Source organism: Ambystoma mexicanum, chromosome 3p (genome assembly GCF_040938575.1).
Source record: "Ambystoma mexicanum isolate Mex_15411 chromosome 3p, UKY_AmexF1_1, whole genome shotgun sequence".
Taxonomy (NCBI): domain Eukaryota; kingdom Metazoa; phylum Chordata; class Amphibia; order Caudata; family Ambystomatidae; genus Ambystoma; species Ambystoma mexicanum.
This window is the reverse complement of record NC_090925.1, coordinates 1,217,625,184-1,217,651,242: the sequence shown is the minus strand read 5'-3', so window position 1 is coordinate 1,217,651,242 and position 26,059 is coordinate 1,217,625,184. Positions and strand designations below refer to the sequence as shown.

The 26,059-nt window shown below is 43.6% G+C and overlaps 1 protein-coding gene and 1 long non-coding RNA gene across 3 annotated transcripts in view; one reads left to right on the top strand and one right to left on the bottom strand.

Annotated features, from left to right (window-relative positions):
• LOC138581372 (uncharacterized) overlaps window positions 1-1,767 on the bottom strand; it is a 271,817-nt gene extending 270,050 nt beyond the window's left edge. The window contains exon 1 of the long non-coding RNA XR_011304539.1: window positions 1,699-1,767. This is a non-coding gene — a long non-coding RNA (uncharacterized lncRNA). The remainder of the gene's footprint in view (window positions 1-1,698) is intronic.
• The window catches only part of ADAMTS2 (ADAM metallopeptidase with thrombospondin type 1 motif 2), a 2,237,498-nt gene that overhangs the window by 92,420 nt on the left and 2,119,019 nt on the right, over window positions 1-26,059 (top strand). The window lies entirely within an intron of this gene.

Genomic DNA, 26,059 nt, shown 5'->3' with positions numbered 1-26,059 from the left:
GTGACGTCAAGACGGTTTGTGTGAGGTGTTTGTGAGAGAGGGAGAGAGAGAAACACAGATAGATAATGAGAAACTATGAGAGAGAGAGAGAGAGAGAGAGAGAGAGCGAGCGAGAGAGAGAGAGGGAGAGAGTATATGAGTGAGAGGGAAGAGGAGATGTACTATGATTTGGAATATTTGCATACTAATAAACTAATTACAATGTTTGCTTAGTATAGTACTTCTGTAATACGCACCACAAAAGCAACATTGCTATGGAATGTAAGTAGCAATTGTACTGTGTTTGATCCTGCGTGAAAAAAGGAAACCGCAAAAACGACAAGAGGCGGTGCACGGGCATATTTCCTTGCACCTGAATGGGAGCGCCAAACCTTAACGAACTGCACATTAAGCACCGAGATGAATACTGTGTTTGGGTGTATTTTATGAAGATGCGATTTGCTCATTACATCAAAAAATTATGGTTTGGGTTGTGTGAAAAGCGGAGAAATTGTGGGGATACGATTTTTGGGTCAGAGAATGCAGTGCTCCAAAGAGATGAGGCGAGGTTGGTTTCCACCATGCAAGGAACTCCCCATGTCGCATGCTCAGTAGAAAGTGAACACTGAATGATAATCACTTTTTTTGAAGAAATATGTCAAGGTTATAAGAGGTTTTCATTTGTAAATGTGTTACCCAGTGAAGTGTGTCCTTCCTCTGCGTCTTCCTTTCATATCACTCCCCTCCTCCTACATCTCAGGCTTTCTCACCCACTCCTTCACTTAACCCCTTTCCACCTCCAACTGCAGTCTGAATTTGCATGAGGCATACTATGGATCGCCACTACATGTCATAAATCACGCAATATCATACGCAAAAAGGACATTTGAAGTCACTGATGAGTTCCGTTACTAGGTTTAAGAACGAGGCTGAAGGCCAAGTTCCTTTATAAGGTTACAGAAGTAAGATGCCACTTGCAATACCCTTTTTCCGTATTTTATGTGATATGTTATTGTGTGTAGTACAAAGCTACACACTCTGACCCCTTTAATACCTCACCTCTTGCTTAATCTAATGTAAGAGGTCTTCCAGTTGCTGATTCATATAATCAGTGCAGAATCAGTGTGGATGAAAAAGAAGACGTAATATGCAGCTTCTAATGTGTTGCAGAAAAACACTTTAAGCAATCTAGCAAATTGCATCTATAAATGTTTTGGGCTTTAAAATAAGTAATAATGCAGTTTCTTGCTTGCGTGAGTTGAACTTCAGCAGTGCACAACATAAACATACTCCATAAACAGTTCCTTATAAATTAATGTCTGCAATGTGCCACAGAAAGCTATTTTTAGAAAAAAGACATTTAAACAGCCTGCCATAGCTTTAATTAAGTGCTGCAGTGACATTTGGAATCCTGCTATGTGCGACTCAAACAGCATCAGGCTTTATGACTTAATAACTGATTACAGTGAAGTAGTGATGTCATTTTTTTTATTAAAGGTCATTCGTTCCCGGCGATGGTGGTCTGGCGGCCTCCCAGCCAATGAAGAAGCTCAGAACAGGGTCTTTACCACATGGTAAAAACCTCATTCCGAGTCTCCTCAGAGCTGGAGGCTGCCATCTTCCCTCGCAATATAACAGGTAAATGCACCCCCCGCACCTCCTGCCCCTTACCTCACCTCCTTTTCCACATCTCCAATCCCCTATCCCGACCCCACTTACCTTGCACTGCCATGTCCCTCGTAGGCGCCGGGAACACCAGTGTTCCCGGCGCGTCCCCGATTCGGCAATGGCCACCATGGAAAGGGAGAAAGGACTACATGTAGTTCTCTTCTTCCCCATCCATGGCATCCATCTTGATTTGTAGGTTTTATCCCAAGTAATGCCCCCTGCTCGGGTTACATTGCTTTAGTAGTAATGTTGCAACTACCTACCCTGTAATATGACCAGTGTTGCCAGGTCCGCTTATTATAAGCGACTTTGGGCTTGTTTTTGCCCAAAGTCGTTTATAATATTTGGAGGTCGCTTGTCGCTGTTTTTGTCTGCTTGTTGGACCGTCTGTGCGCGTGTAATTGGGCTTGTTTATTTGCAGTTAAGCCCATTACATGTCGCACAGAGCGTCCTGCACTGGGCTGCTGGCAGCACTTGACAGCAATTGCTGCTTTGTCTTGCTCTCGGGTGCGTCCTGTATTTTGCATATGCTTAGGTGTTTGGCACTGATGGGATCGTTACTTGCCCACCAGGTGGCCCATCAATGCCAAATGCCTAAACATATGCAAAAAGAAAGCGCCCTTTAAAAGTTTTGTCATGCAGACAGACACACTGACATGTAAAGAAGGGGATTGTTTTAGTTTAGCAAGCGTCACTCTATAGCAATATTATCTTGGTGATATCCCTAGTGCTGACGCATTATCTACTAAAATCCTTTATTTATTTATTTTTTTTAAACTTTTTGGGTTAGAGGATTATTGGAATCTACATACAACATTTTCTCAAACAGATGTATTCAGGAAGGCAATGTTTCTTTTCAGCTTCCAATTGGCCATTACAATATTATATAGCGCCTTGGATTAAGGCGCTATACAAAACAATAAATACAAGATACAAATACAATGTATTTCAGGGCCGTATTATTTTGCAATCTGGGACTTCTAGTCACCATGCAATAAAATATTGTTGTTCTAACACACTATGTAGTGTTCTGTCTATGTATGTTTTTCTTGTTGTGTTATGTTTCTTACTTTTGAGACCTTTCCATAACTTTTTAGGTGCACGCTTGTTTCTTCAGCTTATTTGGATGGGAGTCAGCTTGTTTTGGGCTTGTTTTGGAAGGGCATTCAGCTTATTTTTTCCTTCCGACCTGGCAACACTGAATATGACTATTACTTGCAGGCTTTTACAGGGGTATTGCAGGCTGCTATGTGGGGCCTTGGTTGGACCTTCCTCTAGTATGAATCCACAGCATCACAGCTGACGGATACTGTCTTTAAATATCCGGCAATGTGGAAATGTATGTCAAAAAGCTTTATTGTTTAGTTCAGAAGTCTACATAATTACCCAGGGACCACGGAAAACGTAAAAATAAACAAACTAAAGGCATCTGAATAAAAACGTAACATATGTTTGGCAGCACAGATGACTAATTCTCACAGTTCTAAACATGTGTTTTCATTTCCTGTTAGGAATGTAACAACTGAACTGGGTATACGTTAGACAACAATGTATATTGTTTTATTTAAATTGAAAGCTGTGTGGTCTTTCGTGGCCAGACAACCATCAGGAAAAATGAAATGCTTCATCTGTCATGTACGATGGGCTTGTTTTTCCTTGGCAAACAAGATGAACGTGGCACATGCTTTAACAGTGCAAATTGTTAATCCCTTGTAAAAATGTAATCTAAAAAAGTAATGTTTTTTTCCACCTTGGCTTTTGTGTTCTACATGTCTGGATCTTATATACACAGGTCTGATATAGAGGTTGGCTAAAGAGTGAAAAGGCTCTTAGCAAACCCGCCCAGGTGTGCCAAACTTGGAGGTAAAGCTACAGCTAGCTATACTGGTGGTTGCCCCTTCAGCCTGCTTCTCTTTCACCACTAAACCGAATGAAAGAGGGAGCAGACGCTTGGTGGTAGCATAGCTCTCACCCTGTAGGTTCAGGACTGGCGGTTGCTCTCCTCCGTGGCCTTGAGGTACCAAAATGAATATCCTTCCACCCAACCGCCCATGAGCGGTTCAGAGCAGTGAATCCACCCGAGCTGGTGGCTCAGCACAAGAGGCAGGCAGCAGACAGTGGCCACCTTGTGGAACACATGGCACACAAGGCGGAAGTGATTCTGCAAGTTTTATTACCATTTCTGGGCTGCCTTTCACAGTAAATAATTTAAAACATGTATTAACTCTGCTTCTCTTTGTGGACGTGAGATCTACGAAATCGAATCCTAAGATTTTACGTGTGCAGTTACCAGGGTATTGTAGAAAGCTTCAGTTATCCTGTATAGAAAAGTTAATTTAAAAGGAATATTCGATAGCAGGCTCTCTAGTGCACAGAATTTTGGAGAGCACGTTTCGGTCGCTTATGCTTTACTGAAAGTTTTCATTGCATAGACTGAACATCTCCATTCATATATGTAAAAATACACCTGTCTGCTTGCAAACCCACACGATAAACTGTCACAGAAACCTTGATATTCGTCATAGATTAATTATTCATACACCTTTATCCTTTAACATATGATATGCGAACAGGTGTGATATGTGTTCAAGAAGTATATATAATTCGGGTTTCTGAAAAAGAAAGTGAAAACTATGGGATTTTTTAAAAGAATTGAAATTAATCCGGGTGAGGTAAATAAAAATAAGGTGGCGCTAAACTAAAGCATATACACAATATACCAACCTATGAATGGAGCACACAGGAAAGTAATAACTAGTGTTAGCAGCACACATGCCTTAATTCTTATTAAAATATCGTACGACCAGTGGTCGAAGTGTACAAAAGTGGAACTATGTTACCTACTGACCTGCCCCTCCCCGGCTCCCCACAAACCCCCATGGCCACGCCTCTTCCCACGCACAATATAAACCCCCAAATAAATGTGCACCTGCTATTTAATGGAATTTTCAGTGCAGTGAACTGAAAAGACAAGCTTCAACTTCTTCCTACCCTTTTATTTTAAAACGAAACCAATCCTGACGGTTTCTTTTTAAATAAAACTATAGGAACAGTTAAACTTAATAAAATATTGCAGTTGGACGGTCCCGAGAGTGGGCAGAGTAGTTGCACTTAGATGAACACTGAGTTTGGGCCTTATATATTGCACTTGGATTGATACCGAGAGTGGGCAATTTTTCCATTCGTACAGAGTTGCTGGCGATAGCCGGTGTATTGCACCTGGAAGGACTTCACAGGTAACCAGGGTGTTGCACTTAGTCAAGTCCATGAGGGCGACCAAAGTTTCCGTTTTGCAGGCTGACCAGCGTGCATCACGCCTAGCCAAGCCCATAAGGGTGACTTAGTGACAGTTTCTAGGTGATTGTAGAATGTGCTCCACTACCTGTAATGCAGGTGTTAGCCGAACGTCACTTCTCTTGATTATAAACAGTTTTATTCCACTCGCAATCCGCGCCATTGGAATTAGCGAAAAGCTCTGCCTCACTCTGCATGCATCTGCTTTCACATAGAACTCGAATGACATGCTAGACAACACCACTTTCATAAGAACGTAGCTACCTTGCACAACAAAAAATGTGAACCATAGCTGCACACAAAATTGACTATCCTCTTACACTAGGGAACTAGGCAGGGTGTGTGTGTATCTCTCCCCATCCATGCACATGTCAGTTAGACATGGGTGGCTAGCAGGGACTCGGCCAAGCCCTCAACCTTTAATGACCATTAAGCACACATGTATACTAACACCTATTAACTTTCGCAGACTTAGGACTTCGGTTCCTTCGAGGGCATTCAACCTACATCATGGGTAAAAGGGACTATACAATTGACGAAATTAAATGAAATGTCTGCAAGCCCTTTCTCAAGAAGCAGTTTCATGCAGGGGCCTTCTGATTTCTCCGGTAGTCCCATAATTCTGATGTTACTCCTGCAAGATCTACCTTCTGCTTCCTCCATACTGTTGTCTAATACTTTGAACATCTGTGATATTTCGGATACCTGTCACCTGAGTGTCTTGAGGGTGTCCCCGGAGTCACTGATGCGTTTTTCAGCCTCATCCATTCTAGAGGTTATCTTCCGGGAGGTTAGGCACAGTAAGTTTACATCAATGCTGATAGCGTCCGTCTTATGTTCCATGGATGCCCGTGATTCATTGATGGCTACCATCACATCCGATAGTGAAAGGTTATGTGATGGAGTGGGTCCAATATTCACTGCCTCAGCAGATATAGGGATTGGCGTCAGGGCAGGATGTGATATATCATATTGGTCCATTTTGTTTTGCGTACCATGTTTTCTTAGCGTATGCTTTGCTATGCCGTCACTGGGCCACACCTACCAGGTCTGGGAGTACAGGGGCTGTGCCTTGTATGTAGTGTTCGACGTAACTGGTGCGTCTTGCAGGTAGTGACTTCGGGCTTCCAGATCAGTGCATCTCATCAGGTTTCCACAGTGCTGTTCTTCAGAAGATCCTTCCCCTGTGGCTTGTACTTCTGGTGTTATTTCTCAGTGGTGGGGTGTTGGTAGCATCCTTTTACTTCAAGCTAACACCTCTAATCATGCAACAGGGCCACCGCTAATTCCCCTGCTGGTTCTCAAGCAGGAGAGGAGGGGGATAATGGCTGAAGGCATGCCGTCAGATCCAATCTCGGTGAACCATCGCCGTTCCACCGGTAGCCAAATTGGGCAAACAGCTGTTCTCGGATCAACAGTGTCAAAAAGGGGGTGAGCAGAAGACCCAGTCAGGTCAAGACCACTCTCCCGCTCAACCATCAGCCAGGTTGGAGCCCAGCCAGGCTGTGGTGAACCGCTGCAAATGCCCTGTCCCAGCTGGGCATATAATGTACAGGCAAAGTTGGGTTCCTCAGCGGTCCCTCAATGGTGCGTTGAGACAGGGAACTGACTCACTTTTGTCGTGGCCGCTCCTCTGCACCAGTCAGCCACTTCTGGACCACCAGAGCACCAAGCAGGATGATCAGCACTTTTCAGGATGCTGGGTGGAGAGAGAGGCAGGCACTATTCCAGTTCGCTCCCAGGCAGTGTGTCTGTCACAACCCAGCATGCAAGATAGTTTCCAACCCGGGCTGCGGGTAGCAGTCACGATCTCCCAGGGTGCGTGTTGGGCCGATCGAGTTCTGCAGAGGAGCAACCCTGCTCTTCCACCGTTTTGTCTGGCACCTGCAGGAAAAGGGATTTACAAGCCCGACCCTTGATGGGCTAGGCACAGAGCTGAGAATCCCTCAGTCCTCATGCTTCAGCTGCTCAACAGCGCCCCTACATCATATGTTCTTGAGAATGACTTTCTCGTTAGGATGCTATTCTCTTAAATTAAGTGAAAGATGCTGCACACAGATCCCGTTAAGTTTCGTGTAAAAACATCTAAATGTGTGCTTGTGAAGTGGGTCGGAGCGTGTAGGTTTCTGGTTTTCACTTGCATGGCACGCAAGTGTTTGTCTTGCAATTTTGGTCTTAAGCAACGCAGCATCTTGGCACCACTGTTGTTTAGCATATGTTTTGCATTTCCCCCTCTCACTCTGGGAAAATCACAGGATTTCACTAAAAGTACCAGCAAATATGCCAAGGTCATCAATAGAAAATTAGCCCGACTAAAATCAAGGTCGTAATTGTCTCAAGAAAATACAGGGAAGTCTCGATCTTCCAGTCCACCAAACCTAGAGGTTGATGGTGTTTATTTCTATATAAGACTTGTCCTAGTGACACCCTGAACTGGAATACATATAAGAGCAATACCTCAGCTAGGACAGTGATGACTGGCGCTGGACTGGTCACGTTTTTGTAGATCTCGTGGACCAAGAAGTATTGATGTTGTTAAACCTGATGGAAGCTATCTGTGCAAACATGTTTTGATGTGGGAATGTCTTCAAGTGCTGTCTGGACATCGTTCATACATTTATGGAAGTAGATATTAATGCAGCCAATAACTTGGAGTACAAAGGATATGCAGGTGTTTTGCGAATGTTATTTTTTACAGCATTCTTCAAAGAATGCTATCTGAGAACTCATATTGCGATTATAAAATTATACTTATTAATGTCATGCAATTTAATGTCATGAACGTGTACTCTCCTGTGAACTATTGGGCAGGTGCCAGACGCAGGGAATGTGCATCCTGAAACAGCTAAAACACTCCATGACTGCCAGCTTTCAACATGGCATGTGTTATTGCTTAACCAAACCAAAGCCAGAATGAAGTATGTGCACAGCAAGAGTAAATCCAAGCACAAAAAAGATATTTGACTGCTCCGAATATGCCTGAGGTTTGAAGATATTCATATTTGGGCAATTATCAGTTCAAGTAGTCGAAGGAACTTGGAAATGGATTCCATATGTAGAAGGAACATGTATGTGCCTAATGTTTTGGATCACTGTAAGATGTTATTGGTGTGATATTTGAACTTTCGCCTATGATGGATTGATGGATTGCAGAAAGATGTACTTGAAAATTGATCTTTCTTATAAACAAAAAAATATTTCAGCCTTTATAGCATGAAGATGAAATATTGTGATAATAATTGTATTGTGTAATTTTGTTTATCTTTAGATATTGATTTTCATTAAAAGACGTTTAACAAATAAAATATGACATTGACTTCTGTTGTCTTTAACAAAAGAATTCTGTGATACTGGATGTCAGCCTAGACACTGTCTACTGACATCTGGCTAGAAGCTCTTAACCTACTTGGCTAGCAAGGACACATCTTGAAACCAAATACATAACATTATACATCATTTCACTTCTATATGATTGTTTTTAGGAAGGCTTTCTACTATTTAACCCAAAATGTCTTCTTAACATAACTCAGAACACATGTCCTTACTTCCCCTTTCTGTATGGAACTATGTTTCTTTCCTTACTCCATTTCAAAATGTTTCTTCTTGATTCTTTTCTTTTGATTAATTATTATGATGGATCACCAGGTGCTGGATGGAGCAATGGTAAATATCTGGGGAATCTGATATGGAGAGTCCTGTGCCTCGAATCTGAGAGTGGAAAAATAGTCTGATAAATGCAGACTGAGAAAGAAAAGCCTGGCGTCAATTTTGCATACCGAGTCCTGAATCACAGGGCAAAATGAGAAAGCAAATCCAGATTGAAATGATGCATGCTGGGATTTTGAGCCCCGAATCCCAGAGCAAACTGTGAATGCAAAACCTGTCTGAAATGCTGCATGCTGGGAATTTGAGTTCTGAAACCCAAAGCATCATAAGAAAGCAAGCCCTAACAGAAACACTGCAAACTTACATACCATGTCCTAATTCCCAGAACATGAGTCTGAGTGATACTGGGTACTGCATGCCAGATAATGCTTGTTGGGAACAGAAGCCCTCTCTACTCCTTAAAGCACGTGAGAAAATATTTCATCATCCATTTGCCTTATGTTCATTGGAGTACCAGCAGACAGATGGATAAGCTAAGATTTGAATGTGAGGCCGAAGACCAACCCTGACCGGGTTAACATTTATCAAAAGTAAAGATTGTATCAACTTGATTCAAAGTTCCTGTTCTCATACTCAAAGTGTTCATGATCACAATTACAAGCACACATTTAATGTCCAGGATTTAGTGCTAGAAATCTCTAAGATGTTCTACCTGGACTGCTTACTGCTGCATTCGACCTCCGAAAACGGACAAAGCCAGAGTATTATTCCACTTTCCTGAATTCATTGAACAAATAATGATGCTTGCGATTACATGCAGAACCTGTATTAACCGAATCCCATGGATCTTCCACAGAAAAGATGTGTTTGCAAATTTGGTGGACATTGCCTTATGGTTATCAAAAACCTAAGTACTATGGCAGCAGCCTTTATTCAGACCTCCACAACTACTTGCTGAACCATCTACAAAACTCAACAGCAAGACTATTGCTGGGAATGGAAAAATATTAATGAACTCATCTCTTTGCCACCCTGGACCCTTTAATGGTCAAATGCAGAATCCAACTAGAAACCCTTTGCATTCCCATTTAGTCTTTCAAGTCTGCAACCAAGAAGTGACTGCAAAGCAGTCTGCACGCTACTCGCCGGGTAGGATTATTTGGTACAGCAAAGCGTCTTGTTTAATAGTCCCACGCTTCAACAGCAAATTTCAAGGAAGAGCTTCATCCTCAAAGTCCTAGCCATGAACATATAGAAAAGCATACCCAGGGAACACTGGAAGACCACCTTACCTTCTAAAACCATAGCTTTTTACTTCTTGTGGCATTGTGAACAACTTTGTTCTTCCGGACCTTGGAACCAACTTGCCTGGATGGAATTCACAATGCTCACAAGGGACTTGGGACAACAAGACCTCCTTCAAACTGAATGCAAACATCTCACACTCAACTTCTCCAAAGCAACTGGATCCTACTGGCATCTAGGACCTTTTGGCCTTGATCTACAACTTGTCTTAGTCTGGGCCTTTTTAATACCACATATGAACTTGACCCACCCACTTACCCATCATGACGGATAGGGAGCAACAAGAGTTTCACCTTGCTTCAAACAAACAAGGAACCTTGTATAATTAGGATCGAGCTCAAGCTAATCATAGCCAGTATCCCCCGGCAGTTGGGAAGCCCACCTTAGTCTGGGACATGTTCTCAAACATCCCACCCCTCACTTACCTTTTCAAAACTCTTCCTTCCACCTTACTTTATACACATATGCTACCAAAGTCACACTGCAGAGGAACTCCCGCTAGTACCCCCCACCCTCTGGCTCACACAGACACCATCTAACTCTTACATTTCTCCCAACATCCCACAACACGCATTCCTTCAACAACTCCAAACCCATTCCTGCTCTCAGATCATACCGGGTTCTTCCGATCTACACTTAACAACTCTTTTTCATCTTGCGTCTGCATGTCCTCAGACTTCCTCTTTTTTTTTTTACAGGACACAGCACTAAGATGCCGACAAAATGGCAGAATATTTCCTATACAAGCCAACTTTACTTTATTTTACATTATACTTCAACAGTTTAATACATACATTTGGTGCCCCAATCATTCATTAAGTAATTAAAAATCACCTTCATTTGCTTTAATAGTCTGCCTATACAATATATGATGTAGTTTCATCCAGTGTTCCCCTACAGAGGTTCATCATAACATCACATTAAGGGCCATTTTAGATCTTCCCGTAAATAGCACAGAGGTAGAGCTTATGGTTGCACTGTTGTGGAAGCAGTCCCCACCATGCTACATGTGTTTGTTTTGTCAGTGGGTGTAATTGTAACATGGGAATCCGGGCATATTTGCATATTCACAACTTTGTCAAAAGGAACTTCAAATGCTGCCTTTTTAATGCATGTTATTGGCAGACAGTATTTACATGAATTCCATAGGTGGAGCTGCAAAAAACCATGCAGGTTAAAACGGACACCAAAGCATCTCCCACCTGCAATAGAGTCGCATGCGGGCAGTGATGCTCTCGTACATGTGAGGCAGATGGGCGTGGCTGATTCAGGAATGATAATCCATGCATCTGGACTGCCAAACAAAACCATGGAATCTTTTTTAAAATTAGTATGTTTTTTTTATTAAGCATTTAGCGTAAATAAATACAAACGTTTGCTTTGGATTTCCCGCCCTAAAAACATAGCCAAGCCTAGCAATTCTTAATTGATCACAATTTTCAGAATACAGTTTCTAGGAGCTTCTGTCTGTTTGGTTTCCCATTTGGAAGTCTCATTAATACACTTCGTCAAACCTGCTATGCGCTTGGCTTTAAATGGGTAAATTCCACGTTTGTTTGATCATATTTCATATTACGTCTCATCGTCCAAGTCTAATTAGAAGATACCCAGTGCTCTAATTATCTTCTGGTTTGGGTCATCGTATACAGCTTCCCACCATAGGTTCGAATCCAGATCACAGGCTGGAGTTAGCACCTTATGTAACAGTTTTGTTCTTTCTATTTTTAGTTCTTTACAAAACAATGTTAAGTGCCATTGCGATTCTTCCTCCTGATTACATAGATGGCATATTATCGCTTACCAGCCGATATTTCATGAAATTTTGTTTTGTTCTTAAGATGTTAAGTCTGAAGCATAGGATCAAATCCCTATGTTTTGGATTCGCACTCTTTCTTAGATATGTTGGCAAGATTCTTGGGAGGTTAGTTATTTTTGTTGAGAGAGTGTGGGACTTGGATGTGGAGCGAGCAGCTTCCGATTGTGCCCAATCAACAGACATAAGCAACCTTTTTACCCGGATTGGTTTATTGCAAAGAGTGTCTGTGTTGACACTTAGATTTTGCAAAATTTCGATGCATTTCTTTCTCCACTCGGTTAGTGCCAGAAAGGAGATCTCTTGTTTTCTGTCTTCATGATTTGTATTGTGGCGGACAGTCTGGTGATTCTACCTTCCTGTATGTAGACAATGCTTTCAAGACCACATTTACATATAACGAGTGTAGACCCAATTCATGGCGAATCACGCCTATCGGGACTGAGTTTAGGATTCTAAGGACGCTCCTCCAAAACCTGCTGTCTAGTTTGTCCCATGTTTCCCAAGGGATTCTCAAACCGGTGTCCCCTGCGTAGGATATTGTTGGCGTTACTTTTAACTTGTAAAAGTCCACAAGTGGTTGCATCGAGAATTTACAGAATCTTTTCTTAAGTATTAATGCTTGTGCTATCAGTTGGTCCATTCTGAGTTGGAGATGTTCAATCCATGGTTTAACCCCCCCAGTCTGCGCTGATCATGGTTCCCAAATATTTTGTACTTTTAGTTATTGGGATTGGCTTGTTTCTAAAACACCACTTAAATGTTTTTTTCACTTTCACTTGCATTTTTTGATTATTAAGATTTCTGATTTCCCAGCGTTTATCTTTTGTTTATTTTCTTCCACGTATTTCTCGACGGCGTCAAGCTTTCGCTGGAGGCCTCATGCGGTCATGTCCAGAAGAATGAGGTCATCAGCGTATAGCAGATGACCTATTACATTCCCACCAAGACGAGGCGAGCATGATCTTGGCGGCTTGATGTCCAGAATATAAAAGTTGTACAGAACTGACGCCAGTGGGCACCCTTGCTTTCATGGAAATTGTATGGTGCATACAAACTATTTGACACATGCTTTATAAGCACTGTGGGTAAGTCCCATCATTGTGAGAACGATGCCAGGACATCTTCCAAATTACATGCATAACAGTGCTTTGACAATGCTATCTATTTCTCTGCTATTTACTTGTCCAAAACACATCTTTTGATGCGAGTAATACTAAATAACGATGTCTGAGCACCCAACAGCCACCCAGCTCTGAAATAAATATTACAAAGACTCTAGAGGCTTCAGAAGTCATTTCTTAAAAATCCCCTTTTCACATTTCTTTCATTTTCTGATGTGGTGTACTTTGAAAAGAGCTAGCTTGGGCAATTGTAAGCAGCCATACATATATTTTCAGCGGTCTTTCAGCATAAATCATGAACAGTGACAAGGGCCATCATACTGCACTTTTTCCCAGGGGCATCTACATGCCAGTGCAACCACACCTTTTTTTGTTCCTGTTTTGTTGGAAATATTAAGGAGCACAAAGCCATTTCTAAGTGAATTTAAGCCACTGACTAAACTCGAAACAGTACGGTCCCCTCAGCAGTTATGCTCACCAGTTTTGCTTTCAAAGACACTTTCATTTGAAATGACTGTGATACATTAATAATCACTCCCCATAAAGGTTGATGAATTTCCTACCATAATCCAAAAAATGCATCCATATAAGTGCCCCATAACAAATGTGCAGTTGCTACAGAGTTCTCATAATAGCTGGAGTTTTTATTAAGGCTATTGCTAAATGAGACAGCCATGTCAATGTCAGTGTATTTAAAGATCCTAACTATACACAGTCCTTAATAATGTCAAATTGTATTTGCTTTATTGTCCATCTATTCTTGTTTCTGGGATTGCCAAAGGACATCATTTTTAATTTTGACATGTTAACCGCTGACTTCTAGTTGTTAGTGTACTGGAAATTGAGATCAAGGTGCCTTTGTAAGGCTTTGAGTTAAGATAAAATATTAATGCCTCATCAACTTGCATTAAATTGTCACATTTGGTTTGGCACACACAAGCTGGAAACCAATTAGCCCTCCAGCAGATAAGAGGCTAAATCATTGATGAAGACGTTAAATGGAATGGGACCGATAACTGTACATTCCACAATAGCATCTCTGCAAACGTCTTTCCCATCACGTTTAATAGTGAGTTAATTTCTACCACTTGGGACAACGGTGCTTCCGTGCAGAGGTGAAATGGTGATGGTTACTACTTACTGTCAACTTATGTCTCTAGTTTATCCAGCCTTGATGTGCTGAAAGCAACTTAAAAATGTCCTCAACTCTTGAAGTCCTAAACAACTTCTAAGTTTCCAAAAATAATGTTGCGGACTGATCATTTTATTGTAACTCTGGGTGATAGATTGCGCCCAATTCTCAGGTGGACTCCTTTTTAATGTGAGAAATATCCATTTTTGACCATTTGGGTCACTACTTTCCAAAATCCATGCAATCAAATATGCCCATACTACATGGCTTCCCTCTGTTTTCACTCAAGCCACCTTCTTGAGTCAGGAACAATTCATTAGCTCCTCAATGTGAATTGATCAACAGCTTGGACAACAGAACATAGCTATTATTATTTGTTTTCCTTTTGAGCCCTCACAGCCCTCCCCATACTTCAAAACAATCCTGGTTATAATGCGCGTTGGAGGCTTGCCTAGTATAACACAATTGAATTTGTGATTATTCTTTTTTGCTGGGTCACTATCTAGAATGTAAAATTCCAAATTATTTAATTCTTGTAGAATGGAGATATGGTTGTGTCACACTACTACATGTAATCACCAATACATGTAATAGCGGCATAAGTAAATGTTTAACTTACAGTAGATGATAGGCTTTCATCCACTGCAGGTAAGTCTATCTAGTAGCTTATCAGTTGAGTTAAAGCATCCCTTTGTAGTCTCTCCTACACTCAGTAATTGATTGGTATTGTCACTGATGGCCTCAAGAACACACCCGCTCTTAAAGATGTTTCAAGAGTTTTCATTAGGATGTTTGTAAAGGATCTCACTAAGGGATATCCCTCTCCCTCTCATCTCCTGTGGACTTGGCCCTCCCTCACCCAACCATCCCTAAATCCAATGTTTTCACTATAGATCGCTAACCCCTACTGTCTTAAGCTCTAGCTTGATAATGGCGAGGGCTTAAAGGCAATTGTCTCATCTCTCTCCCTCTCTGCATGGTCAATCTTGGTGGATACTAACATGGGATCCCACAACAAGAATGTTGTTACAAAATGGTGCCCTCCAGTCACACAGGTCTCACTCTGTCTTCATCTTTCCTGATCTTGTGTTCCTTGCCATGTTTTTCTTTCCTTCCTTTCCTTTCCTTCCACTCCCCCCTTTCTTCCTCCTACTCATCTTTTTCCCTCCCTCTCTATTCCTCTCTGTCCCTACAATGTACCTCTGCCTACTGCTTCTCTGCATCCCTACTTTACTACTCTCTCCACCCACTACTCTCCACTTCTCTGCCCTCACTACTCTCCTCTCTGACTACTCTGCACTACCCTTTCTTCCCACTACTCTCTACTCCCACTACTCTCCACTACATCTCCCCCACTACTCTCCACTACTCTCTCGTCCCACTACACTTCACTTCTCTTTCTCTCCCAGTCACCCTGCTTTCATGCTCTAACTCACCATTTTCATTCAGTCTTGCTTTCTCTCATAGACTCCCACTTAAACCCATTCACTGTCTTCACTCACCATACACGCACTCTTACACCCAAGTGCAACCACACTGCACTGTACTGTCCTTCTCCACTTGGTCCTGGTCACTTGGTTTGTCTTCACCTCCCTTGACATTACCCGAACAATCCTCACTGCCCTGTTTCCTGTGTCCCACAGGATACTCCTTCCCATCCCATTGGTACCTACGCCTACCTGGTTCCCCAAACTAATCGCTACCTTGTTCTAGCCCCAAAGCCATGACATACAGGTGCAAGGTTTTAACGTGCCTCTCAAGTCCTGCCCCCTTTACAAACGTGGGTCTGCCGGGGTTCAGAAATGGTGACCCACAACTGAAAAAGTAAGCTCAAATTTCTTATACGCATGGCTTGGATCTTCCTGGTTGCCAGCATGCAGTGTGTACAGCTCCATGGCCCTGTTTGTTGCTGGTTCTCTCACTTTTGGGTTGTTCATTTCCTCCTTCCCCGCAAGGACCTCTGGGCACTGTATTCGTGGAAGAGAGGAAAAAGAACATTGGTGAGCATTTCTTACAAGAGGTATAGAGCAATCAAAAGTGGAACTTAATACTTACAATCAGCTAAAGCAAGTTTCAATGATGAACAGGGCATCAAGGTTGTTATACGACATGAGGTCAGCAATTTCTGCAGCGTGAGCGACTGGTGAGAGCGAGCATTGTGCAACATGATAGGGCGTGTGTGTGGTCTCTGGCTATTGGATGAGTTAAAGGTGATATTGATGAGATTCAGTGGGATAGCTTGCCATGGTTGTCAAGGGAGCTTGGCCATTCAAACCCTCCTGAGATGGGCTGTGGAGGCAGGAGACACGTGGTGATGTCTTTTGGCGAATAGCAGAGTACGGACTGCTTTGTAGGTGAAATGCAGGATAGTGGATCTGGACCTTGATGCTATTAGGCCTGAACAGGCACAAACAGGTGAAGTACTTGTCTTTGGCCGTCCTTTGCCGAGGGTGCCAGCGATGATGACGCCTAAGGACAATTGATGAAATAGGTGGTGGCCGGAACAGCTGAGTGGCAGGACCTTGTCAAGTGACCAGCAGTGTTTTCAATGCTGTTTGCCTGGAATTAGCTTCGAATCCTTAAGTAGAGTCCTTGAAGGCAAGCAAACTGGGGGTTAGCCGTAGCAGCTGAGTCACAGGGCCTGGTGATGTGACTACAAGCCTAACCAATGCTGTCTGCCTGGAGATGGCCAAGAGCCCTTAAGTAGAGGACAGAAAGGCATAAAACCTGGGGGTGGGTGGAGCAACTGAGTGGCATGTCCATGTGATGAATCCTGCAGAGTCATCACCAAACCCCAGCCTGAAGTCTCCTCCGTTGTGGCCAGGGGAAGGCAGCCGCTACCTGATCCTAACCCTGGGGTTGGTATAAGGGGGAGGATCACATGGGAGGAGACAGCTATCAAGGGGAAATGGTGACCCCACTAGGAGAAATGCAGTATTTATCTTCTTCTGAGGATGAAGATGAAATCAACCCCAGATACTTAATGGCATGCTATCAATATACCAATCCCTCTAACATTAAAGTCCAAAGAGCCTGTTATAAAATGTTAGTTAAACAGAACAAAGTTGGAGCCACAAAGGGTCAGAAATTAAAGATGAAAACCTTGAATTGTCATAATTCTGACCTAATAAGAAATCCTTACTCTAATGTTGAATTACAAACTCTTTCCACAATCTCCCCTTACTCCAGTGACTCTCAGTTCATAGAACAGTCTGACTTAGTTAAAAATAAAATGAAGCAAATTAATGTTTCACTTTCTTCTATGGACTTCAGTTCCCATAATGCTAAAAGTGCTGCGACAAGGAAGAGGAGCTTAGAGGCAGTAAGGACTCAGAATGGTGAATATTCAAAGGTGCAGTCTAGTTGCTGTCACTCAAATCACCTGAGCGGGATATTTAAAACCCAAGATGAGGCCCAGCTGAGAAACTAAGAAAATGAAGGTGAAGCAGACGAAGAAGGCTGAGGAGCAGTGAATGGCCATGCGGTAGGCGTAGCTGGGGAAGCTGAAGCCATCTGAGGTGCAGGAGCAGCCACAGAAAGAAGCCCACCAGCAGGAGTCACCCCAAAGGTTGAGATCAAGCAGAACAACAGGGTACGTGTCGCAGAAAGTGGCATACTAGGAAACAGCCCAGCTGAGGAGGAGATGTGTTCCCAGAGCAGCGTGTGGCAGACCGGTAGTTGCAACGTTCATTCATCAACAGTTGTTTTTCAATGGGTTTTTTGCTGCTATTCAATGCTGTCTGCCTGGAGCTGGCCTAGAATCCTTAAGTAGAGGCCTGAAAGATGCGAAAACTGGGGGTGGGCAGAGCAGCTGAGTGGCAGGTCTTGGTTATGTTACCAGTAGCCTGCTCAATAATGCATCCCTGGAGCTAGCCCGGAGGCCTTAAGTACAGGCCTGTAAGGTGCACAAACTGGGGGTGGATGGAGCAGCTGAGTGACAGGGCTGGTCACGTGACCAGCTGCCTACTCAATGCTGTCTGCCTTGAGCTGGCCTAGAGTCCTTAAGTAGGGGCCTGGAAAGTGCAAAAACTCTGGGTGGGCAGAGCAGCTCAGTGGCAGGGCCTGGCCATATTACCAGCAACCTATTCAATGCTGTACGCCGGGAAACTGGTCTAGAGTCCTTAAGTAGAGGCCTGGAAGGCATGAAAAATGGGGGTGGATGGAGGACTTGAGTGGCAGTGCCTGTGCAGGTGACCAGCAGCCTACTCATGCTGTCTGCATGGACCTGGCCTAGAGTCCTTAAGTAGAGGCCTGGAAGGTGCGAAAACTGGCAGTGATGGGCAGAGCAGCTCAGTGGCAGAGTCTGGACACATGGCCAGCTTCCTACTGAATGCTTTCTGACTGGAGCTGGCCTAGAGTCCTTAAGTAGAGTCCTGGAAGTAGAAGACTATAGCAGAGTCCCCAAGGAAAGAGAGAGTTGTAGTGGCACAAGGAGAACAGCCAGATGGGGGAGTTGGGTGCCGATAAGTGAACCCCTAGTTTAAGGCTACCAGAACCTCTCTCCAGCCCAAGTAACCAGCCGGAGTCCAACAGGAAGCATTGGCATGGATGCTTGTTGACAAGAAGCCTCTCGTCAAGGGTTGCCCAGATTTGAATAGTAGTATGACCCCTGGTCCCAGATCCTACTGAGGAGATGAAGACAAAGTCCCAGCGACCAGAAAACAATGAGGAATAAGTGCAGGGGACACTTTAAATACCTATAGACTGTGAGCCAATGTGAACCTTCCAGGGATTTGCCAGAAGGAAGCCTGGACTCTTGAGATTGTTGAACTGTGAAGAAATGTGTTTTAATGTGCTTTTCATGGAACTTAGAGAATAATATCCTTTGCCTTATTTGAGATGTAACGAAGGGTGACGCCATCCTATCATTTGTTGCCCTCAGTTTCTCATGGACACAAAAATGATGCATTAAACTGTCACCGGGGACTCAACTATAGGCTCAGCGAATTCCCGAACAACTTTCCTTGGTTAGAAAGGAAAGAAGAGGGAGGGAAGAGAACAGGAGGAATGGAGAAAGGAAACTGGTTATTGTTTCATACATAAAGAGGCACTGGGCAATCTTTAAAAAAAGATGGTTGAACCCTTCTTGATGTATATGTGTGGCAATCCCACTCGGAATTGTGGTACAGGACAGTAAACAATATATGTGTAAGTGTAGCTCGAACAACAAAGAGCATAACTGTGTTTTTGACATCCTCCTACCACAAGGCTGCTGAATCCAACATGCCAAGCTGTCAGGAAGGGCAGGAGGCAGAGTGGCAATCATCCATAGGATCGATTGGCCATTCTCCATAATCCTCTCTCCCAGAACAAGCGTGTTTGAATCACTCACCTGCCGGTTCACTTTATCGCACAAGAAATCCATTACCTTCCACCTCATCAATAAACCACTTCATAGAAGTGACTTTCATTGCTGAACTTACTTTCCTCTGCCAAATTAGCACACTCAAATAATGTCTTTCTCTGAGATTTTAATGTCCCCAAGTCACCGGCCTACAACCACACTCGAAGCACACTTTTGGCAATGACCGGTTCCATGGACCATACCAAATTGTGCTTTCCCCATTCACAACAAGGCAACACCCTAGACTTAGTCTTCACATCATGCCCCTCATCATCTGTGCAGACCCTATCTCACTTGAATGGTCTGACCATGCTGGCAACTCACTATTGGTCACCCAGTCAACTATGGCCCACAAAGGTCAGGCTAAATGCCCCCTTACTCGAGGCTGCTCATTCAAAACCTTCCCGATCAATGAGCTACACGCAAAGTTTGCAGACTTTTCGACCACAGGGAATCCTTCAGGTCTCCTAGAATTATTCAACAACTTTGCTATGAAATTGGTGGACAATCATGCCCCTCTAAAAAACAGCCACTCTACGACCAAACTTTTCACCCCTTGTACTCCCCCGAGCTCGACTCCAATAAATGCTCAGTCAGAGCCCTAGAGAAACGCTGCCCAAAAACGTAAACCTGGAGACCTCAGCAACCTCAAATCTCTCATGACATCTGTAGGATTCTGATTACCGAGGCCAAAGCTGCTTGCTACTCCACCACCATTGCGACATGCTTTAACAGGAGCAAAGCACTCTCTGAATTAGTAACGCATTGTCCAAACCCTCACCCAACCCTGAGATACCAGCAATTCAGGAAAAATGTGACAGAATCCACACATATATTTTATTGAAAAAATAGACCAAATCCAAGAGACCATTTGATCAACCTCCCTAGCATGCACACTGCCCCTCTGGATTGAATTATCTCCTCTCTTTGTCCTCTATCGCTGAAAAATAATAACCTCCCTCACACCTTTTTCTTACTCTGACAATATCCTGGCCTCCATCATTACACAATTGACGAGCCCGGTGCTCAACCAGCTCCTCAGCATCATTAATGCCTCTCTCACAAAGGAGCATTCCCAGACACCCTCAAGATTGGTCTCATATGACCTCTTTTGAAAAAAAAGAACTCTATGTCCAGATGACCTGGCCAACTACTGGCCCATTACGAACCTCCCATTTATTAGCAAATTAGTCAGAATCAAACAGCTTCACCTCCTAAATGACTATCAGTCAGGATTCCGCCCCAAGTGTAACATCGAGTCAGCCACCATCTAGGTGGTGGATGATGCCCTCTAAATCATTGATAAGGGCAACACATGCCTCCTCATCCTCACTGACCTCTCGCCTGCATTGTACACCACCGACCATTGCATCCTCCTCTTTCTTCTTGTCAACAAATGCAATTCTCTGCCACTGTCCTGAATTAGTTTACCTCCGATTTCACGACACCAGGCCGTCCAGATGAACTCATTGCACTCTAACTCCCAAAGCTAATCATCTCACCAATCCTTTTTAACCTTTACATGGAGCCCCCGGGCACTCTCCTCAAAGATCCCAATAGAGCCATCCACCAATATGTGGATGAAACTCTGTGGTACATGAGATTAAATAGCGGGCAAGACATCACACGTCTCTGCGTTTACCAAGCCATCATCCAGCCCTGGATGTCTACTGCCTACCTCAAACTAAACCCATCAGAGACTGAATTGGTCCTCATCAGTCTGCCCGCTAAACAACAACTTGTCCAACAATGGTTCAATGATATGTGTCTAGGAGGATCTGATGCACAAATCTCAGACTCAGAAAAATCATTAGGCCTCACCATTGAGAGCAACCTGTCCATCCAGAAACAAACAGCCATGGAGGCCCTAACAGCCTGGCTTCAAGACTCCACCCTTCGCAAAATCAAACCCTTCATCCCACCGCAGAATTTACGGAATGTAGTGCAGGCCTTTGTGGTCTTGCACATCAATGGGGGAAATTACCTCCTGATGGGGCTGCCAGCTGCTCACTTGGCTCCCCTAAAAAAAGAAGTCCACCATGCTGGAACACGTCTTATTATGGGTGCCTGGGCATTTTACAGAATCTCCCCCATCCTATGCAAACTACATTGACTTCCTCTCAAGGGCAGGATACTGTTAATTTACAAAGCAGTCAAGAGAAGTACACCAGTGTACTTGGCGGGTAAGCTCCAGATATCTGATGGCATACACTCCTCATGCAGCAAATCAACCAATCGGCTTGAATAACAACTCGCCCGCAAAGAGAAGACCTGCAAACAATCCTTCTCTTGTCACACACCCACCCTCTGGAACTCGATCCCAGTATCAGGTCGGAATCCCCCTACAATTCTCCAATTTTGCAAATCTTGCAAATCCCTGATCAATGGCTAATTCCAATGGATGCACATACAGAGCATGAACTGCGCTACTGTGAATAGGTCCCAGCCCAAACGCTGGCTACCCACACTCTGTACAGTGCTCTGCTGCTCTCGAGTTAGGTCTGCCCTTTAAACAATAAAATACTTCACCTGCTTCTAATCGAGCCTTACTCTGGACTCCTTCCATGTTCTTCCTTCTTTGCCACATGGTAGTACCTCCTCCCATCCTCCCCACTGGTCTGCCAGGTGTTAGATGTATCTGGTGTACTGTACCTCTCTGGTAGGGCATTCCCAGGCTCTCCTTCGCCTGCATCTACTCCTAGTCCCCCCCCTTCTGTCATCCACTACTCTTCTAGTTGGCACTCATCTTCTCCCTTCTCTTTATTTCTTACCACCACTTGTGTTCTCCCAGATGGAGGTCTGCACCTACTGAACCACCATCTTCTCCTTTGGTCTACTGTCCTCCTATACTCTCATAACCTCCTTATGATGTATCCTTTCCCCCTTGTCCAATTTTGCACATCACCCCACTGCTCTTTCACCACCACCTACTAGGTTCTCTCTTCTCCCTACTTTCTTACCACTTCCACCTGTGGACTCCTCCCATTCTTCTTTCTCACCACTTCCTCCTGAGGACTCCTCTCTACCACTTCTCCTGCCCTCCAAACTTCTTCTTGAGGTGTCTTCTCTTACACTTCTTGCTTTCTGACCACCTCCTACTGGGTCTCCTGTTCTCTCCTACTTGTTCTCTCCTAACTCCTCTAGATATCGCCTCTCCTCTCCCAGCTGTTGTTTCACCCCTCCCCTGATATCTCCTCTTCCCCCTGCTGTTTCACCACCTCTTTCTTCACCAGCTGTTTCCCACGTGCACCTCTTTATCTCCAAGCCATCTCCTTGCCTCTGTTCCAAATCCCTTCCTTTCCTGCATCCTCACCAGCCTTGTCTCTTCAGCATCTCTCACCTTACAATATTCCTTTGCCACATCTTTGCTCCCACCAAACTCTGTAATGACTCAGCCAAGATTCGACCTTTTCTTATGAGCTTCCCTTGGTGTCTTTTAGGTATTGTGCACACCCTTATGGGATAATTATTCAGTAAAAGTAATTGCCCTATTTGAACTATTACGTGGTCTTCTTACCATGTTGTGGGCTATGCCTCTCCCTCCACAGATCTGTGTACTGAGCCAATATCAGAGGCCGCCATCTTTGAGTGATTGTTTGTACATTTGCAGAGTAAGCTTCATGGTGCTGAGCCACACACTTTGTGAGTGTTTCTGGTTGGCAAGTCCATGTGCTCGCAGTAGGCTTTTCCAGCATGTGGGTCTCACAGCCTCCAGTTGGATGATCCACACACAGTCTTCCTTCTTCGTGAAAGCTGTGCTGCCCTGTGTCAGTAGCATGGAAGTTTCCCAAGGGCACAATATTTGAGTTGCACTCTTCCCAGTGGCTTCAAGGGAACGTACTCGTAGGTGGTGCCCAGTGACAGCTACCTGTCATACTGGGGAAGGGGGGCTAGACCAGGGGATCTGCGCCACACAGACACAGGCCCTGCATCACTTTGCCGGTGGCAGTACCTGGCTACCATGGCTGCCCCATCCCCTCACCCAGGCAGGAATCTTTGTCACACATGTAATCTCGCATGCACACATTCAGTATTACAAACCTTCATTACAAAAATTAACAGCATGGAATCCTCTTTTCTTATTTAAAACCCTGCATTGCTTGCCAAAGTGACGATTCTGCTTTGATTTCTGGAATCTTTTTCGTATCGTATGACGTCTGTGTGTTAGATCACTAGTAAGCACACATCATTGCAATACTTATTATTTTGGGTGTCTATCAAGGCATCCCATTTCTATCATTTTCCCTGAATACTCCATAAAGTATGCATTTACCACTGTACTTCCTGGTTAACACTCTGAAAACTAAATATATGATTCTTTTCCTTCATATTGGGGTCAGCTCACATTTCATAAAATCTTTGGTAACTATGAGTAATCTCTAACCCCTTTCTACTTCAACCACATGTGCAAAAAGAGCAAAACCTCTGCTCACCCCTCAGAAGGATCTCACAGGTTAACCAAATGTACATGTCTGCAAGACCGTGATGGAGCACAGACATATATATATATATATATTTAATATATATGAAGCGCATTGTCAACTTTAGATTTGTTATCATTGGCTATGTTCTAAGATATAACTTTTATTTATATGTTGTTATTATGTGCAGTAGCTAAGTGTCCCAACCAAGGGATTATGTTGTTGTTTGTTACTTTGAATATTGCAGTCAAAGCTCTGCAGCAGCTGCAGATAGGCTGGAATCACTGTTCTTGTTGCATGACCAAAGTTGGGCACTCCAGGTAGGATCACTCTGCTGGGACATGGCTGATGCACATCAGCCAGACACAGGGACCTCAGGGGCATGTACACAGACAATGACCAGTGGGCACTGCAGGCAGATTCACTGTGGCCAGTTCAAATCCAAAGGCTATGCCCTGCACACAGTGCTTGAAATTCTAGCGTCCTCAGTTAGGGTTTGTTTATACATAAATACCCAGTGTATACCAGAAACACAATTTCTTGGTTGCTTTTAGCAAATCTGGATTGGGTAACTACAGATGCAGCAGAGTTTTCCAACAATCCTCCTGTACTGGAGACTTCCCTAAATCTGAGCACAACCCTAACCCAGTTATGCGGTGGTCTGGCAAATAACTTTGGATGTGAATGCGCAAGATTAATACATACAACATCATCAGATTCTGCAGATCACTGTGCAAGATCACATGTGCCAAAGTTCACATCGTGGAAAATATTTCCAGATTCCCCCCCCCAATTATCACCACAATGTTTCATTACATCCTAAGCAAATTGTATATGTGTTGGAGGCTATATATGTTTTGCTATAAAATGCAATGTGTTTTGAGGTGATAGGAGTTTCCTTTCTAAAGGTATGATTTTTCAAAGGATTACATTTTTTATTTCAAAGTCAGGACTTTTCTTCAATTTGACAATAATTATAACTCAAATAAACACCAATTTTGGGCTGCAGATGGCACTGACAGTGCATGGGAAATGGGCTCCTTTCCATTTTGCTGACATAGAAAGCTCAAATATGCTTACTGGACATGTTGTTCTCACTTGAAGTAAACAAGCACCTTACTTCATGATCAGGTCTCATGACTGCATTCCTTAGGGTCGGGCTGCTGAAGTGTGGTCAATGCGGTTACTTGTTCCGATATGTTCCATTTTGCATTAACTAAGATGCAGTGTGATTAATAATGGAATACATGCATGGCAGAATAAAAAGGGACTTTAAATGCTGCTTCTTTTTTTTACATTACACTTGGCAATATTTCAGTTAAAAAAAAGTTATCACATACAGGCATTGAACACAAATCAAGTTCTTTTAATACGCGAGTGCAATCTATGTTCTGTTTGCTCGAGATCCCGCAAATCACTGTGAGGAAATTCTGGACTTGTCCATTTGTGTTATGTTCTCCATTAAGTGTTCTGCCACCTATTGAATTCTCATTAATGTGACTGCACTCCAAAGTTCTGGGTCTTATCTTTTTACATCGGACATATTTCCTGTTTGGTTCTCGGCCTATCCTTACCATCAACCAGCCAGTCCCTAAATTAAATTAAAAAGGCTTTGGCAATGATTGCAGTTCATAGGATTCACTTTTACTCTGTTGAAAAATGTTCTTCGGCATACTCCTACGTCCCGTACCCTTTCCTCCATACTTGTGGGAGATTCTGTCCATCGGGACGGGACCAGAGCACTTTTTAAGCATAAAAAAATTAACTTTTTTGTCCTTCTTTTATTTTTGTGGGGCCAACGAATGTGACCATAGCCCCACCTTCCTGAGCTCCACCCCACGCATCGCCCTTCTGTCCTTTTCTATCACTAGGTCCAGGACCATTTAGCAACAATAGAGGATACTTATTAGAGGGGATGGCAGGCGGGCGTATGGAGGAAAGGGGACTATGGACTAGGAGTAAAATAGTCACTACTGTGAGTAACTTTGTCATACTCCTACGTCACGTCCCCTTTCCTCCATACTTTTGGGAGATTATCAAGCACTGACCATAGGTATTATGGGTGGATGGAAATTTCCCTTATTGGAACACATTTGTAAGAGCTCTCTGGCCAAACTGGGCATCAGCTGGTGAGCTCAGGTCAAGACAGTAATGTCTGCAGAAAGCCGATAGAAAAGGATTGAAGGCTGATGCACGGGCTTGTGATGCTTAAAAAGTGCTCCGTCCCGTCCTGGGCGTATGGAGGAAAGGGGACTATGGACTAGCAGTAAGATAGTCACTATGGTAACTGTGATTTTGCATTTCGCTTTTTCCTGGGGCATGCTTTTTATCATGGCAGAGAGCAAGACACAGAAATCTCCAACACAAAACTCT